General features: G+C 43.5%; 1 long non-coding RNA gene across 2 annotated transcripts; it reads right to left on the bottom strand.

Moving 5' to 3' along the window:
- LOC110260821 lies at window positions 2,169-17,025 on the bottom strand. Of its 2 annotated transcripts, XR_002344329.1 has the most exons (4): window positions 14,855-17,025; window positions 10,732-10,842; window positions 6,003-6,168; window positions 2,169-4,030 (listed from the first exon to the last, which is right to left on the bottom strand). It is a non-coding gene; the product is annotated as an uncharacterized LOC110260821 (long non-coding RNA). The 2 variants fall into 2 exon arrangements; XR_002344330.1 differs by lacking the exon at window positions 10,732-10,842.

Raw genomic sequence — 17,457 nt, 5'->3', positions numbered from 1 at the left:
GCAACTGCTTGCGCAAATAACATCATTACATTCCCAAGTCCACTGACCCTTGAGCCACTGCCCTAGGGGCTGGGTGCAGGAGCCTCTGTTCCTCCAAACATGTAAGAGAGCCAGGATTGAAGAGCCAAGAGTGTGAAAGGCCCAGGACTCTACACAAGACGGCCTGTGGGAAAATAGATGGTCCAGGCCAGGGTAAGACCTACAGAGGAGTTCATCACTCAAAGACAATGTGCTGCTTGGCCACAGGTCCCCATTTTCTACTTTTTCCCTCCTATTTTCTACTAATTATTTTAGGTGCAGTGGGTCTATTGTGGTGTTCCTGAAGCAATATTTTAGCTATAGAACATCCTCGAAAGTCTGAGTGGAACTGTTCATCATTTTATAACAAAATTCTTCTAATCTATCAGACATTGACCCTGTCCATCGGTATGCTCTACTGATGTAGAGCAGAATGTGCCAAATGCAGAAGCATACAGCCCCTAACACCACACACACATATCTTGATCTACCTGTGCCGTATGACACACTGTATGACATTTGTGTCCCAAAAGCCTTTGTATTCATCAATTGCTTTAGTTTATTTCTTTTCGCTATTTTTCTTTTTTTCTTTTAATCCATTTTTGTAGTTCCTGACAAAGTATTCATCTAACAAGCAGCATTTCAAATATATTTTTTTCAGAAATGGCATTGATACTGAATTTCTCTACTCATTTGAACACCTTAAAAACCACATGAATTACTGGCTGTGTGTAAATAATGCAGAGAGCTGTCCCTTGGTAACCATGAGACCTGGCCAAGTGATTTAGCCTCTCTATACCTCAGTTTCCTCACCTATAAATAGTAATACATGGCTTACAGGGCTGCAGAAGAACGTCATGAGATGACATATGTAAAACAACAGTGTGCATGGCAAACAGAGACGGTGAATAAATGTCAGTTCTCTCTTCTTTCCCTTTAGTTGACTCACGCCTCTGGAGGATACAGCAAATAAACACGACTGACATGGTACATCCTGTGGGTTAAAAATATGATATTCAAAGGCATAGGGTGTTTTCCTTTCTGAAACAACCACTGTACATCCAAGAATAGCTCTGTTTATGCCTGTGTATTTTTATCCATCTGGGTTCACTCAACGCATCAGTTAGTATTTCACATTAGGTTTAAATTTCATTTCTCCCAAGGATGTCTCCCCCAGGCATTTCGGCTCACAAGGATCTCTCACTTTCTGAAATCCCCCCCACCTCTGAATGCATCTGACAGTTCGGTGTGTATGTAGGTATGTATAATTTGCGTACATCAAAATTTTTCTTTATCCAACTGTAAACCTCTAAAGCAAAGATTATAACTAACTCCCCTTTGTATTCTCAGAGCCCAGCACAAAGTGCTGTGCATTCAAGCAGCTGTATGCTTGTTGGCTGACTGACTGACTGATTGACAGATTGATAGACAAGGACTAAACTCCTTTGCTGTAACTGTGTGACAGGTCTGTACAATCTAGAGTTGATACAGGGAGCAGAACATTCCCAAGGAACCCAATCCCCAATTCCCCAAGAGCCTCCAAAATGGTACCCCCTGGAGTAGCTGAGGAGGGCTTCATCCAGCATCTGTGAACGGAGCCAGCTGAGATCTACTATAAATCCGAGAGCTTAATCCACTTCTTCCCCAGCTAAGCAATGAGCGGTGTTTCTTCTCCACAGGAAACAAAAGCATTTGTCCAGTTTAGCACATGTCAGCACACCAGCATGAAGAACAGAAAATCAAGTGCCGTTTCCATGAAGCAAAGTTACTGGGCCAACAGCAGATGCATCTGCTGGCATCAGGCAAGGTCCCTCATGTAAGCGGTGGTATCGCCAGAGATCAAGAGCAGACAAAGCCTAAGCTTTCAGGCTTGGTAAAAAGGCACATCTATTGTCTCCGGCAGACAGTGCCAGAGATAAAGTATCCTGGAGATACAATGTAAGGCAGCCTGAAAATGTACGTGCCAAGCCAAAACGAAAGTGAGGCAGCACAATGGTAAGTACTGAAGGAGCAGCTGGTCCTGGGGGCACCAGACTGTGTCTTTCAGCCCATGTCATCAACACTTGTTCATAGAGTAAACATTTTCTGATGAGGTGCCTGTCAGTATCCATTTATTTATAAATAAGTGAATGAATAGCATCCAACTTACACATTTTTCATGGTCTTTTATTTTCCCTTTAAATTCCAAAACCAGATGAGAAAAGACACCATGTAACAAAGTGATAACACAAGGAGAATGCAGCTCAGTCCTGGAAGGAGAGCTGACGACTGACAGATGATACACATTGTGACAATGGAAAGAGGCAGTTGCAGACTGTTGTTGGAACAAAGGAGGTCAAGTCTTATTCTTTTCTCCTGCTGGCACAAAAGGGTTGGTCACAACTTTTCTTTAAAAAGAAGAAGAAGAAGAATGCATTCATAAATCAAGGCTTCCTGGGCCAGCAGGAACAATCCCAGCACTCCTTAGCTACACTATCGTGGTTGGTAGACAAATATTTCTGACCTTTTATATTGAACTTGCGATCTTCTTGGGCAGACCTGCCACTCTAAGAGAGTCTTTTTAATGCAAATTAGCCATAGTCATCTCATTTCATCCATCTCTTCTTGGAAACATCCAAACAACAGCAAAAGGATAAAGCTATAGACATGTAGAATCATCCTTTACAGAGGTTTGTAGCGTCCAGTGGCCACTAAGTTTCCTATCAGTAAAAATGGCATTGGGCTTCTTCTCTCCTTACCATCTCCTTCTTTACAAAGCAACATATAAGAATAAATGAATTGAGTCAAATCCATCTTGGGCCAAAGGATGAATTGTAAATAAAACAAAGACGCAGATGATTAAATAAATGCACCTTTCTTTTAAATGAATGATGACATTTCCTAGGACTAATTTAAATGGAGTTTCTTTTTAGAAACTACCATGGTGCACAAAAATTGGTCTGCTGGGACCTTGGGTTTAAATCTTAGCATTTACTAGACAAGTTGATAGACTGCATTAATCTCCCAATTCTTCACCCTTTCCTGTGTCCAAGTTCTGATGCTAGGCACTACCAAACGACTTGCTTTGGCCAACAGGTTGTTACCAGACATATTGTAAGCAGAGGGTTAAAAAGATGCTTGCATGTTTCCAGTTGTGCTCTTGTCTTCAGCCACTGCCATGAGAACATGCCAGGGCTAGCCTACTGGATGCTGAGAGGCCAGGAGGACATAGCTAAGGCCTCCTAATTTTCCCAGCTGAAACAATCCTAATCTGCTGACAGTCAACTGACTCCCAGGCGTGTAAGCACAGCTCAGACCGGAAGAACTTCCCAGCTCAGTCCAGCTGATTTATGAACTAAATAACTAGTTACTATTTTAAGGCTAGGTTTTGCAATTATTTGTATGTAGCATGACTGTGGCAAAAGGTAACTGATAGAATACATGATACCGGTCAAATCACATTACCCTACAAGCTTCAGTTTTCTTTAATTCTCTCATCTCCAAAATGAGTGAACAGTGACTTCTTCAGAGAGTGGCTGCCATGATTAAATTAATCAAAGTAAACGAAGTACATGAAATTGGCACTGTTCCTGATACACAGTTGGCATGCAATCAATGAGAGTTCCGTCTGTGCCTACTGTTCTGCCTTTAGATCACGCCCATCAGAAGAAAGGCCTCCTTAATGCTCCATTGATCCTCATACACTATAGAAACTATTTATGAGCCATAGTTATGCCTTGTCTGGAGTGCTTCAGTCAAGTCCACAGGGTAGTTCGCCAGATATTTAAACAGAAAATCCCTGTTAGCAAAGCTTAAAGGGCAACACATTGAGATTTCAATGCCCAGAACTGCAAGCAGGGCTTCATTATCTCCCTCCTGGGATTTCGCAGTCATGTTCTAAGTGGCCTCCCTTTTCCCAGACTTGTTTCACTCTCCCACTATTCCCCCACGTCCATTTCCAGAGTGGTCATACAGCCCCACTGCTTGAAGTTCTTTAGTGTTTCCCCACACCCACATGATGAGTCCAACATCCCTAGAGTAACACACAAGATCCTTTGTTACTGGCCATTCTTAACCCACCTCTCCTGCCTGCCTTTTTCCTACTTCCCAGTACCTTGGCTGTACCAAATAACTTAGAGTTCCTGAGTCAGAGTACTGCACGTCCTTAATCTGAAATCCCTTCCTTCCATATACCTATTTCTGAACTCCAGTTCCTCTTGTTTCAGTCATGGTTCTCCAGAGAAAGAGAAGCAATGAAACAGAGAGAGAGAGAACGAGAGTCAGAGAGAGGGAGAGGGAGAGATTATACGAATGAGCTGGTACAGATACGGAATCTAAGTCCTAGGATTTTCTGTCTGCAACCTGGATAACCAGGAAGGGTGGTGGTGTCTAAGTCCGAAGGTCTGAGAATTGAGGAGGCTGATGGCTGAATTCCTGGTCTGAGTTCAAAAGCCCTAAAACCAGGAGCACTAATGTCTGAGGGCAGGAAAAGATGAGGACAGGCAAACCACAGCCCATGGGCCAAATCTTGCCCACTGCCTGTTTCTATACAGCCCCAAGTTAAGAAGAATGGCTTTTATATTTTTAAATGGTTGTAAATATCAGATTGGTGATATTTCATGACATGTTAGCATTACACAATATTCAAATTATAATGTAAATATGTTACATTTTATTGGAAGAAAAGCACATCCACTCACTTAGGTATTGCCCATAGCTACTTTCATGATACACAACAGGTGGAGCAGTTAAGACAGAGACTATAGGGACCACAATATGAAATATATTTACTCTAATCTTTAACAGGAAATGTTGGCTGACCCCCTGATTTTTTTTTTTTTTTGGTCTTTTTGATTTTTCTAGGACCGCTTCCCGAGGCATGTGGAGATTCCCAGGCTAGGGGTCTAACTGGAGCTGTAGCCGCCGGCCCACATCAGAGTCACAGCAACGCAGGATCTGAGCGGCATCTGCAACCTACACCACAGCTCACAGCAACGCCGGATCCTTAACCCACTGAGCAAGGCCATGGATTGAACCCACAACCTCATGCTTCTCAACCTCATGATTCGTTAACTACTGAGCCACGATGGGAACTCCTGACCCCCTGATTTACACTACTGAATTCTATGCTGTCATCTCAACAGAGAGGAAGAACTATATACTGACCTGGATGGCAGCTGACCATTTTCCACGATGAACAAAAAGTACATTGCTAAGCATTAGATGCAGTATAAGCCATTTTATTAAAGACACACGTATAGCTAGAGAGAGAGACATTTACGTATCTACCTAGCGATCCTTACCAAACTGTTCACAGTAATGACCTGGTGAGTGGGAAGGAACGGGGAAGAAAAAGGAGGGTTTAGACATCTGTACACTTCATAATTTTTTAATTTTTCTAATGACCACAATTATTTTCGTATATATACAAAATAAAAGGATAAATACAACAGGAACACAGTGATGGCTTAGGCTGCAAACAAGTCCAATGAGAGAAAACTTAGAAATGACTGTGTGCTAATCAGTGTCTCGGGATTCAGAAACACTCTGGTCTAAGAACTCACTGGATGCCTGAATCGATTTAACCTAAGTTTGTTAACCATGGCAACCCATTTCATCTCTGGATAATTCCAGTGATAAAATCACCCTGATTTGTATAAAAAATCGGGGGGGGGGGGAGTTCCTGTTGTGTCTCAGTGCTAATGACCTTGACTAGTATTTATGAGGATGCAGGTTCAGTGGCCTCACTCAGTGGGTCAAGGGTCTGGTGCTGCTGGCAGCTGTGGCTCTGATTGGACCCCTAGGCCGGGAACTTCCATATGCTGCAGGTGTAGCCTTAAAACGCAAAATAATAATAATAAAAAATTTTGTCACACCCCCCAAAATTGTGGAAACTCCCAGGCTAGGGATCAAATGCACACCACAGCAGCAACCCAAATGCTGCAGTAAAAACGGTGGATCCTTAACCGCCTGTGCTACACGGGAACATTGTATTAAAATCTTACCTCACTGTAGCTTTTACTCGTTAATTACAATTCTCCATTTTTAGGCTTATAAGCAAAGCAATCCATCCGTCATCTGAGAGTCCTTCATACATCTGGACCCAGGCTGCATAGCAAAATTGAGTCTTCTCCAAACTCAGCATGCTTCTGTCCTATCCCACATGTGGTGCTAAAAGAACGGAAGGAGCTACAGAGTCAGGGATCATGAACTAGAAAGAGTAAGCATAAAACGCACGCTTTTTGAAAACCTTAGCAGTTACAGCTAGTGATGAGTTCAGTTGGTATCTTGAGAAAGAGAACTAAAATTTCAAGAGGAAACAGATATTATGAGTAAAGAGGGAGAAATGAGCATACACCTACCTAGAGGAAGGGCCATCATGAGGAGAGGACTTGGGCTGAGCAACGGATGTGACCAGGAAGCCAGGCAGAGGAAAGAGAAGAAGACAAGCTGCCAGAGAGAAGGCTAAAAAAGCAGAAGATTTTGAGGGTGACAATAAACAAGCGAAACTGAAACAAAACTTCCCAGGAAAACAGGTAAGCAGTTCATTTGCTACGAGAGAAGGGGAAGAGCCATGTGTGATGAACTGCGGTGGAAGAAGGGATGAGAAAAAGTGAGCAGGGATCCCTGAGGCTGCCAGGGAAGAGCAGGAGGAAGCGGGACGGCCAGGGAGTTTGGGGTCAGTAGATGCAAACTGTTAGATGGAGAATGACTAGGCAAGGAGCCTCTACTACACAGCAGAGGATTGGATACGGTTCTATCCCATCTCTGGGGACAGAACATGATGGAAGAGAATGTGAGAAAAAGAACGTATGACTGGGTCACTGTGACGTACAGCAGAAACTGGCCCAACATTGTCAATCAACTATATTTTAATTAGAAAAAAAAATTTTAAAGTGAGAAGGAGTTAAGTGCATTGTTGAGTTGAAAACCCACATGAAAGGTATCACAGTAGCTGCTAAAGAAACAGAAGAGGGAATCAGAAGGCATTAAACAGAAGGAATACTCAGCTTTGGTGAGGGCTGAGGGCTGGAAAGAATGGACAGGTTTCAAGGTTTAGTGAGTTTTTCCAACAACATTTAACAACTCAGGGTTTTCCCACTTCTCCCCTCCCCTGGTCCACTCCTCCACTGCCTGCTAATTGCAAGCCCCCGAGTGAGGCCTGTGCTATTGACTGTCAGCAGGACCCCGAGGCCCATGGAAGGAAGACAGCAGTGGCTCTTTGTCCTCGGTTACGAGGGGGTGTGCCTTTGTGTGTGCAGACCCGTAAGTGTATCTCCCAGTAGAAACATTCTATTCTATGGGCTTATTAAAGAATCTTAAAACCTTCCAAAATTGCCTAAGCCATAATAAAAGCCCAGTCCTCAACAATGGGAACTGCTTGACCTATTCGTCAGAAATAATGGAAAATATATTAAAAGTGCTACCTTTTCATGCACTTAACATAATGCTTTGAATTTCCCTGTGGCATCCCAGTGGATTACTATAAATTACTTTGTAGGCACAAAACTCTGTTTGTTTTCTCTACCACCCTGGACTATATTCTTTGAAAATGTATTTATCAAGAGTCGAAGTGACTCATTTCTCCCTCTGCCTTCCCTGGAGGTACATTTAACAGCAGGTAGAAAGCCCAGTGTTTAAAGAGCTAGGACACAAGACGGGCTCCTGCCATGGACAGGTCGGAGACCGTCCCGTTCCTTTCTGGTTGCCTCCTTGGTCTATTCCCTACCCCCATGGCTGCTCTTCTCAGGTTCACCACCATCCGCATCTCGCTCTCCATCCTACTCACTCTCTAGACTGTCTTCTTATCACCCGAGCTAGGACACTGCCACATCCCCATCCTGGCGCCCGTTTCAATAACCATGACCTTTCAGAGTGCCAGACTCTGAACAAGAAGACAGGGGGCTATCAGACGCCAGACCCTGAGGAGGTTTTACCCTTAGGATGGTGCCCGTCGCTCCACAGGAACTACGCTAACAGCATCGTCCGCCCAGCTGTCAAAATAGGCTTCCTCGTCAAGTCGTATGCATCTTATAATGGTGGCCTTCTCTTTCAAGTGTTTTCTGGAGGGGCCTCCTGCCATTTCCTCCCTAAGAACTCAACATTTTTTGACACTCACCTTAACAGCATGCAACCTGGATCCAAGAACAGCAGACCAAAAATAATAAAGGAAATATGCCTTCTTTGTTTTTTCCTCAGCCAAACCCTTACACACTTATAGCATTAACTGTATGTGCCAAGCACAGATCCTCCCAGCTGTGGAGGAAGGGACCACAGGGAAACCAGGATGGAATAAGAGTAAATTTGCTATATGGAGAGTGTCAGATTCTTGGTTTTAATGTGGAGGAGAGTCAAGAGAATAGCTTTTAAAGTGCTCTGCCTGCAAGCTGGGTAATCACATTTCACCCCAGTTTTATCTGAACATAGCCTTTTAAGTCCACTAAGCCTCTTCTTCTCTTTTACTGAGAAAATCAAGGCCCACAATAAAAGCATCGCAAATTTCCCCTTTTTTAATCAGCTTTTTATAGGTGGGTTAGGGACAAGTCCTCCAGGCATGGATAGACCAGAGTTTAAATTGAAGCGTTCTTTGGCATTTACTAGCTACTGGGAAAATTCCTTGATCTTTCATGTTTGTAAAAAGTTACCTCATTATAAAAAACTAAAAATAATGCTGATTTTGTGCGATTGTTCTAAAGTTTTATTTAAATCATGTATCAAAAGTTCTTGGTTGTTTTTTTCTTTTTTTTAGTGTGAATTTAAAACAGTACATGAAACTCCAGATTCCATACTCAATAATGTGGGCCATGGTATGGGTTAACAAATGGCTGTTCTTATCTTTGTTTTCTTTGTTAAAGATACGGAAACGATATGAAAGCTAGCACATTACACTCAGTATACATGCTTTGTCATCATATTCATCATAGTACATGTCCAAAACAGTTATAACGTAAGTAGATCTCATAAGAGATTAGCCTGCCTCTACCCAACTGGAGTTATCAAGAAGAGGATTTGGAATATGGACGTATACGCAGCCTCCTTGACAATAAAGGGCACTTTTAAGCGTATAATGAAATATTAGCTATAATTTTAGCAAGGCACTTAAAAACGAAGCACTCAGAACATGAATAGCATGGTTTTTAGTGACAGGAAAACTGAAAATCAATTTGAAATATTTTAAGGATAGTTTATCTTTATCTTGCTCCTTTTAACATCTAGTTTTATATTTTACACTACTCAAAAGTTGTTAGTATGAGAATGCATGGCAGTGGAGTTCCTGTTGTGGCTCAGCAGGTTAACAACCGGACTAGTACTCATGAGGATGTGGGTTCAATCCCTGGCCTCACTCAGTGAGTTAAGGATCTGGCATTGCTACAAGTTGCAGTGTAGGTCACAGATGCAGCCTGAATCCAGTGTTGCTGTGGCTGTGGCATAGGCCTGCAGTTGCAGCTCTGATTCAGCCTCTAGCATGGGAACTTCCATATGCCGCAGATGCAGTCCTGAAAAAAGAAAAAGAAAAAAAGAAGAAAAAATTTAAAAGAAAAAGAACTCATGGCAGCAACTAGATGGACTGAGAGAATACCACACAGAGAAAAACAAATGTTATATGATATCACTTATATGTGGAATCTATAAAAATGATATAAATAACTCTGTATACAAGACAGAAACAGAAGTTCCCATCATGGTGCAGCAGAAACGAATCTGACTAGGAACCATGAGGTTACGGATTTGATCCCTGGCCTCGTTCAGTGGGTTAAGGATCCGGTGTTGCTGTGAGCTGTGGTGTAGGCCGGTGGCAACAGTTCCGATTGGACCCCTAGCCCGGGAACCTCCATATGCCGCAGGGGCAGCCCTAAAAAGACAAACAAATAAAAATAAAACAGAAACAGATTCACAGACATAGAAAATTAACTCATGGTTACCAACGAGAAAGGGAAGTGGGAAGGATAAATTAGGATAATGGGATTAACAGATGCAAACTACTATGCATACTACTCAGATAAGCAACAAAGATATATATACCGGATTACCTTGCTACATACCTGAAAATTGTCACAATATTACAAATTAACAATATTTTAATACTTGAATATACCTTGCCAATAAACAAACATGCGTACATTAGCAGCTCCTGCTCACTTTTTACCAATCAGGTGCACTATCAGAACTTTAAAGACTGTGATTATACTGCCCCACATGCTGACTCCGAGCTTTGGGTGACATCACACCCCTGCAGAAAGATCTACCTTTCATACGTCTTCATTTCTCAATGAATGTGATCTGGGCTCCTTACATGCACGTGAGGCCTTTCCTAACTTGATTCCATCCCTCTCCGCTCTCCAGACGCTGGCAGGAAACAGATGGCATAGAAGAGTTAGAGAGAAATGAACAGACTACCTACAAAGATGCAGGTGAAACACAGAGAAACCACAAGGGAGAGTGACACGGAAAGATAGGAGATGTGACTCCATCTAAAGTGATGAAGGGAGGGAGCACTTACACCCCCAAATGCAGAGAGGCTGCGGAGAGGGCCCTCATGGAAACACCAAAGGAGGGATGAGGCCATCCTGAGGCCCCTCCAACCAATTCTTCTCCCTCCCTGAGCTGCTCCCATTTGCTGGATCCAACCCAGAGGGTAGATACAGATGTGGTTCATATAGGTCAGCCTCTCATGACACAGATCTGGATGGAGAAGGGGGGAGATTGGATCCAGAGGAACAAATGGAAACTAACCAGACTGGTCTCATTTCAGATTTTCCCTTCATTCATCCACTCATTCACGATGTTTCCATCTCTTCATTCAGCAAATGTCTATCAAGCACAGTGTCAGGGACTAACTGAGCCCTAGGGATACAACCAGAAAAAGAAAATCAGTGTTCCTACCCCCTCATCTCATGCCGCATTCCAGAGCGGCAGGCAGGCAATAAACACGTTAACCAGGAAAATAACTGCAGGTCACAATGTGTTCCAGGAGCCATGTGCTGGGACAGGGAAGAGCAGGGGACTTGCTTCTGGGGAAATGGCCCTGGATGGTGTCCCTGAGGAGGTAAGATCTGAAGAGTGAGAAGGGGATCAACTATGTGAACAGATAGGAAAGAAGGTTCCAGAAAAAAAGAGTAAGTGCAGGGGCTTTGAAGGTGTCATGCTTATGATGATCCAGGACAAAAGCAGCTGCTGTGGCTGGTGATGGTGAAGCAAGAAATGGGCTCGGGGAGGTGGGTCGGAATTGCCTCCTGCCAGGCTCTACAGCTGAGCTAAGGAACTTGGGCAACGACCTGTCCTTGAAGCTGGCTGGTGCCACAAAAATGACGGCTTTTGTGAGTCTTGCCTCCGTGCCTTTGCATATGCAGTTTCCCCACCTTAAAACTCACCCTCTCTCGTCTATTCAACAGTGATTCATCCTTTGACCCAGTCTGTATATCATTTCCTGTCTGAAGCTTCCTTGGTCCCCTCAGGCTCAGTCATTTCCTCTTCTGTGGCCCCCTTAGCACTTTGCAGCCTCTCACTGCCTTGTCACTTCTTGTTTACTGATGCCCTTCTTTCAGACAGTGAGCTCTTCAGACAGGAGGTAAGACCATTCCTCGCTTATTTTCATCCCCGCCCTACCCCACCCCTCACCACCCAGACCTCTAAGGGCTGAAACCATTTCTCACAGGTTTCTGTCCTCACCCTCCTCTCCCTGCCGCCCTAGTTCACTCAGCTTGGGGTGTGCCATGTTCATTACACTCAATAATGCACATCGAATGAATCAAGTCACAGAAAATAGACCTTCCACCAACTCCGGTCTCTAACAAACAAAGCCAGCCCAGAAGAGGCTCTTAGTGCTTGGCCATGGATGTCTTAGAGCATCCTGAACAAAGAAAGTGAGATGGCTGCTGAAATCCACTAAAACAATTACAAGGGGGTTTTGTTCATCTTTTAATAGAGCAAAGATATTTAATTACATTTTTAATAAACTATTTGAATTAAACATTTAACAAGTCATAGGGTAAATTAGGGAAGTTGAATAAGTCTGCCACAAATTTTTCAAGCTCACTTTGTCCAACAAAGTAAGTTCAGTGTCTTTCTTATAAAGTTAACTTTTGTGTCCACAAAGCTTAGGACATAGCAAATGCTTACTGAATGAGTACATGAAAAAACATGAGGAGTTGCCATCATGGCTCAGTGGTTAACGAATCCGACTAGGAACCATGAGGTTGCAGGTTCGATCCCTGGCCTTGCGTAGGCGTTGCTGTGAGCTATGGTGTAGGTTGCAGATGCAGCTTGGATCTGGTGTTGCTCTGTGGCTGTGGCGTAGGCCAGTGGCTACAGCTCCAATTAGACCCCTAGCCTGGGAACCTCCATATGCTGCAGGTGCAGCCCTAGAAAAGACAGAAAGACCAAAAAAAGAGATATGCCCTACCTAGACTATCTCCAATATCAGTGATGACTCTTAATTATGGTTAGTGTGTAAACTGGTTATCTCTGACTGTGTAACAAATCATTCCAAAATGTAACTGCTTCTGGAAGTTCCTGCTGTGGCTCAGGGGTTAACAAACCCAACTAGCATCCATGAGGACATGGGTTTGATCCCTGGCCTTGCTCAGTGGGTCAAGGATCCAGCGTTGCCATGAGCTGTGGTGTATGTTGCAGACACAGCTCGGATCCTGCGTTGCTGTGGCTCTGGCATAAGCTGGCAGCCACAGCTCCAACTGGACCCCTAGCCTGGGAACCTCCATATGCCGCAGGTATGGCCCCAAAAAAGACAAAAAAAAAAAAAATGTAACTGCTTCAAACAACACTTATCATGTCACAGTTTGAAACAATTAGAAGTTTGATGTGTATCTGAGTTTAGAGAATAATAGGTAATATTTATTAAGCACTAACTCTATGCCAGACTATTTCAGCAGCTGTATGTATTTATTTGTTTAATCTTCAGAACACCCTGTGGTGGTTACTCGTATTAACCTACCCTACAAATGCAAAAAAATGGGCATCGTGAGGTTGCCTAACTCAATGAAGGTCATACGGCCAATAAAAAGCAGGCCTGGGATTCAGACCCAGGCAGTCCAGCTCCAGAGGCCAAACTCCTAACCTCTAACAGACTGCTTACAAAGATAGGAAAAATAACAACAATCTACTCTTTGAAGATGAAGCTAATACAGTGAAGGCTCCCCCTCTCATCACTGTCATATATAGGTTACTTCATCTCCCCAAGACAGATGATTAGATTTGCAGAGACCTATCGTCCCAATGAGCATGACGGCTGCCCGTATTTGATGGTGAAATCAGTGGCCATGGGTCTGGTTTTCACGAATTAGCTCAAAGGAGTTCCAACCTATAACCTTAATAGTATTTGAACCAATGGACCAAACTGAATCTTATTCCATGTAAAAGATAAAGGATGCATTCATTAATGTAAAAACTGCAACCAGATCTACTGATAAAATGCCTAAACTCCTAGGAGGAAACAGTACCTACCCTCTCAGACCAAACAAAGACTAAAGGTGCTGGCAAGCCATTTAAAAAAGCCAATCTCCTATAAATGAGGGTCTTTATTCCTACCCTTCCCCTCCAAGAAACAGGAAAATCTCTCTCTCTCATTCTCACGGATATTTTGCACTAGAGGAAGCAAGTGCATGTTTTTTCGATCAAACCAAACAGGGTGGTAGGAACAATGGGTCTTGAGCAAGGAGGACTGAGTTCACGCCGCCAACTTGCTGACTCACTGACACAGCTCTTCACCACTCCTGGCAGCAACTTCCTCATTACAATAGCAAAAAATAACGAGAAATTCCCTGAGTGTAAAAAATCGACGATCCCTAGAAATGCATATACAATTGCCACTTCTTTTATTCAGGTGATAGATGCTATCATGCTTTGTAAGAGTCTGCTTATTAGCTACACAAGATTAAAAAATCTCACAAAACAGGATATGAGAATGTATCATTTATCAGAGGCCAGAGACAATGTCAGTTCTGAGAAAGACAGCAGCATTCAAAAACCCAAGACCTGCAGAGAGTTTCTCATTACTCTACTCTGTCACATGGCAGGGGAGTACAATACTAGATGACAACACAGATTCCACCTCCCTGCCCCCCTCCCACTACGTATTGGTCATGGAACTGGGGAGGGGGGCCCTGGTCACAAGGGACGTCTGAGAGCAGCAGCTGCTGAGGAAGTCAGAGCCCATCTTCCTACTTCGACTCATGGATATATGGAGCCAAATATGTTTTTGTTTAAGTTTTGTTATGAGAACTGCAGTGACGGGGATGAAGTCTATTAAGTAATAGGGAAAGAAGAATATGAGAAATAGAACCCTGCTGACATGACAAGTAGGAAGGGTTAGAGGCGGCTCGGGAAACGGGGATCACCACTGAGACTCCACGTCTGACGTAAGGGAAACATCAGTGCCCAGGGAGCGGGTGTACCTCGTACCTAACTGAACGATTCTAGGTAAGTCATCCTACCCCCTGTTTATGAAATGAGGAGGTTTTCTAACCGAGTCCTTAGCACAGTGGTGTCTCATGGAAAAACCAGGTGGGTGGAGAGAGACACAAACCCACGAGGGTCCTGCTCTCAACTCCCCACTTCCTCTTCCGACACAACCACTTTTGCTTTTCCCTGTTTTACACTGAAGTTGAACAAAAAAAAAAAAAAAAAAAAAAAAAAAAAAGTTTATTTTTTAACTTGTGCTATTTTAAAGAATAAAGTGTTTGAAAACACCTAGGCTGGATGACCTCAAACATTTCCAACTCTTTCCATGAGTCTACCCACATATTAACAAATAAGCAGGCATTCACTTGCTATCTCAATTCGTTTTCACACTCCTAGCAAACATCTCAGGGTAAATTCACAGCCATTCTTTGAATCTGACCTGTTTTTCCTCTTGTTCAGCTGTGGATTCTGCAGTTCCTTGACAAACACTTCTAAGTTATAAAAATCACCATCTCTCTCCACTAGAAAATGAAGTTGTCCACCACGTCTTCTGGCCATAAAACTGATGTGACTTTTTCTATCAACTTCCTCAACTCATTATTCCCCTTCTGCTTCACCACGTTCATAATGATGATGGTTATTATTCATGAGGGCATGGCAGAATCCCTGGGTGAGCATCCCTACCACCACACCTCAGCCTTTCCATCTCCGCTACCTGAGCAGAGCTTGGCAGCACCCTTCCCCATGGTCCGTCAAAATGTTGCCACTCTCTGATGAGTCCAGACTAGTCTTCTGTTTCCTTGGCAACCCAAAATACTTCACACAGTTAACAGAATCTTCTTTTGGGTAGGAAAGCAAAAGGCCTCCACGTGCTGGGAAAAGTTCAGATACGGGAGAAGAGACGATAAAGCCAAATTAAAGTAAAATGAGTAAACAGCAAAACAGTCTTCGTGCCTAGAATAAAATGAGAGACACTGGGAAGGGCCCACCATGCCACCAGGTGCAGCCATATAGTTCGACTCCATGGCAGTTAGGCCAGTCAGACCCACAAAACCTGCCCAGTCTTCATGAGGTTGTTTTCTTATGCCTAATGGATCCCAGAGCCCAACTGTGTCGACATCCCAGAGGGCATCTGAGTTTTTATCAGGCAGCTTTGGTTCCAGTATCATGGTCAGAGGAAGAAAGAGTAGCAACACTGTGTTCCAGTTTCTGGAATCTGTTCCAAGTTCTGATTACACAGACGGCTCCCTTCAAAGGTTAGTGCTTGTTCCATTTTGCAGTTTGGGGAATGACATATCCACTGCCACCCATGCTGAGACTTTTCTCCAACTCATTTTCTATACCTGAAAGATGCAGAGGGTCAGCAAATACGTGGCCTGCCCTCTGCCACCATTCCTCCTGCCTCCAACGTATTCACTGAAAAATCGATGACAGCAGTCTTTTCATTCAATCCAGATGTAGCCTCCAAAAGAGTTCTCTGAGCAGTCACTACAAATTAATCAGAGTTGACAGTTAAGATGAAACTTAGTCCTCACCCTTGTCGTGCCCTTGGCATTCACGGATATAATTCCATAATTTCAGTCGTTCAGAAGCGCCCTTCAAGATCACGGTCGCTTTGTTAACTTGGCTTAGCCATGTAGTGAAATCACTTATCATGAAAAGATCTCTCAACTGATGAAGGAGCCTAACCCCTCCCAATATCTACACCTCGACACAACTTTTTATCTTTATTTTCCTCACTCTCCAAAAAAAAAAAACTTTATGAGAAAAAAATATGGACTGTGCTAGCTAGTATTTATTAATTTGGAGATTTCATAAAGGTTCTAGATTTTTTTTACAATCCACTATTCTATGTACTACTATTAATGTCTAGGCACAACACCTCCTCAATTTCAAACTCATTTGTCCTCAACTATTTCTGTCTCAATCAATGGTATGAATATTCAAAAGGCTGTTCAGAGCAGAAACCTGGAGGTCAAGTTGCCCTCTTAACTCCCCATCCCGCATCCATGAGAAAATCCTACTGATTCTTTCTCAAAAAAGAGCGTGATCTGTGCACCAATCTTCCTCTTCCGCTGCTCCCATCTAGGTCAGGCCATGGCCATGGCTCCCTAGACTGCTGGTCCTGACTGACCTGGACCTCCTGCCCACTCCACGCGCTGTTCTGTAGTCACAGAAGTCATCGGAGAAGTGAATTTCATCACAGCATAACCTCCTCCCAGAAACTCCTTCACCACCAAATACATACTCAGGGACACTGAAAATCCTTCAGGGTTCGCCCGCTGAATGCTCAGAGTGTTGGTCTATAATGAACTGACATCGGAACATCAGTGTAAAGCTGCCCGATTCTTCTTTCACTGAGAAAGTCATCGCTACATATGTGTGTGAATCAGCACAGTGAAAAACGTTCCAGGGAACATCGTTGCTTTACTTCTGCACAAGCTCTTTTTCTTATCACAGACAGGTAGGCAATAGTCTGCAGACCAGCAGCCCATGTACAGACCACAAAGAGAGTAGCACTGGCTTTAGAACCCCTTCAAAATCCCCTCAAACTTCATTTTGAGCCATCTCCTCTGCTTCCCCTGTTCCAGCCACAGTGGACTCCTTTGGGACAGACACAACCTCCTAGACACAACCATGGTGTCTTCAAAACATAACCACAAGCACCACCTGTCCTAGAACTTGGAACCTGACTTCCCCCAGGTGTCCCTGCCTTTTTCCTTCAGTGATACTTCCTCAGGCCCTGCTTCCTGACCACTTACGTAAAGCTCCTTCTTATTCTCCATCACCACGTGGTCTGCAGTTTGATACCATGTTTTCAATCTGCAAGTACATCTTTATGTATGTGTTTAGCTGCAGACTATGTGTCTTCTTTACCAGACTGGTGGCTCCATGAAGGCAGTGCCTCCACTAGTTTCTCTGGTTTTACTGCTCCTTTGCACTGTTTTTGGTATGGCTCACTCCTCCAGTGCATTATGGTAGATGGAATTCTAGAGAATCCATGGCCAGCCGTGGCTAACTATCCAAGATGTTAACTCACTT

Source organism: Sus scrofa, chromosome 5, assembly GCF_000003025.6.
Source record: "Sus scrofa isolate TJ Tabasco breed Duroc chromosome 5, Sscrofa11.1, whole genome shotgun sequence".
In the NCBI taxonomy this organism is placed as follows: Eukaryota; Metazoa; Chordata; class Mammalia; order Artiodactyla; family Suidae; genus Sus; species Sus scrofa.
This window is presented reverse-complemented; position numbering and strand designations above follow the sequence as displayed.